Consider the following 1,976-nt stretch of genomic DNA (forward strand, 5'->3'; position numbering starts at 1 on the left):
TCAGCAGCATCACGCTGGCACATCTGCTTGCTGTAATTCCCCACCGAGGCAGGGCAGTTTCCCAAGCCCTTGGCAACCCGTACCACCGCCAGCTGGTTTGGGAAAGAGGACATGGGCCAGCCAAAGCTCCAGTTCTCCTTTCTCCCCTTCTCACCCTTGGGTGTTGGGTGTGAGGCTTGCTTGGTCCCCAGGGCCAGCTCTAAGACTTTGCCCATCACCGTGGCACTCCCAAACCTGCCCTGGGAGCTGCATCTCGCCCCAGAGAGGCTGCCGGGCAGTCAGCAAGCCGAGGTGGCAAAGGCCAGCAGCTTGGCGAGCGGGCCTGTGTCTGCTGGGGGCTGAGGCCAGGGGCAGAGCAGGTGACAGAAATCTGTAATTTTCCTCCATCAGCTGCAATTTTCGCAAAGCGGAGAGCACAGCAGGCTGGGATCTCTGGACTTGTTCTTCCAAGCTGTGCTGGGGTAGCGATTTAGCACTCAGGCAGGAACAAGTGGGTCCTGGGTATCTCTCAGGGTTGCTTTGTTTGCATCAGTTTTGATCCAGATGAGAAATCACATGTGTCCTGCTGTCTGCCCACGTGCTGAACTGAGTATCAGCTGCCTGCAGCCCAGGACAGACTCAGCCAAAGGTTGTGCTGTACTTGCATGCCCAAGCACTGGGTCATGTCAGCAAAGACCTGCTCCAAAAATGCTACCTGCTGTTAGGCGGTCAGGGAGTGAGCCATGGGGTGATAACACGTCTGACCTGAACCAGAGCAACTGCAGAAGAATATGGAAGTTAATCCAGGGTTGCAGCGCTTTATGGGATGCAAAAGGCGGGGGAGAAATGCATTTTCTACAGGGCTGACACGGGACCTTGTTAGAGTAGCTGGTAGCGTAACTGTGTGCCAATTTTATTTAATTTTCCATTTCCACAGGCCCCTGAGCTCAGCCTGCTGATAAAGTATGATGATATGGAGTTCCCTCCGTGTGGCACCAGGCCCTCACAGTGCTGCAAACTCTTCCCCCCCCTTTATCAAAGGGCAATATTTTGGGAATGGGGAATGTAACAGGGAAAGGGGAGGGGGTTGCTCTCAGGCCCCTTTTGCAACCTGGAGGAGATGAAGCTTCAGCCAGATGTGCTCCAGTACAGGGGTTTGAATCCCTAAACCCAATCACTGCTGTTTTGAGCCCGATGCGCGTGCACCCCCTTGCTTCCCCCTCCTCCCCCGTGCTCCAGCTTTCAAGTCCTCCCTCAATGGGAGAGCAGTCGTAGAGACGTCTCGCTGCTCAGCCGCAAGCAGGCGCCGCAGCAGCCTTCCTCCTCTGCGACACACACACTTGTTCTTGCCGGCACATGTGTGCCTCCCCCTTTCCTCTCCTCCTCTCCTCGCCAGGCGCTCTGACCTCCCTCTCCCCTCCATCTCTCCCAGGCCCCTCGGCAGCCGACCCCCACGCTCCTGCTGCCTCTCTGCCGGCTTCAAGGCCGAGCTCTGCAGCAGACTGCGGTTTGCAGGGCGGCCCAGGGAGTGCTGGAGCCCGGGGAAGGCAGGAGGATCAGGCGATGGCACGCTGGAAATGAATAATGCAGCGCCCATCAGCTGCAGGCACCGTGTTAATATTGCATTCCCAGGCAAAGCCTCCAGCTCTTTATTGCTTCAAGGCCTCCCAACCAAGGTCTGATCTGCAGCTCTCTGCAGCTTTTAGCCCAGAAAGCAGAGGACTTTTTGCTGCGTGGGATGTAGAGGCAGACACCACTTTCTGAGGTTGCAGTTCCCGCCCCCAGCTCACCGACCCACCCCAGACCCCAGTGAGACCCCTTCCTCCAGGGTCTCAAGCTATCACCCCCTCTACACCATGTGGGATAGGTGTGGAATCCCCCTATCTCACCTGTCGTACCTCAATGTAGGCAACTGTCCTGTCCCATCCCATTTCCCTTCATCCTGACCCCCACAGACACTTCCAGCCCTGGATCCCTGCCCAGCCCCCCACTTCTTC

General features: G+C 57.1%; 1 protein-coding gene across 1 annotated transcript in view; it reads left to right on the top strand.

The window, feature by feature from the left end:
* Positions 1–1,976, top strand: part of GALR3 (galanin receptor 3) — a 14,285-nt gene that overhangs the window by 160 nt on the left and 12,149 nt on the right. The gene's annotated exons all lie outside the window — the stretch shown is intronic.

Source organism: Egretta garzetta, unplaced genomic scaffold (genome assembly GCF_000687185.1).
Source record: "Egretta garzetta isolate BGI_Z169 unplaced genomic scaffold, ASM68718v1 scaffold51, whole genome shotgun sequence".
In the NCBI taxonomy this organism is placed as follows: domain Eukaryota; kingdom Metazoa; phylum Chordata; class Aves; order Pelecaniformes; family Ardeidae; genus Egretta; species Egretta garzetta.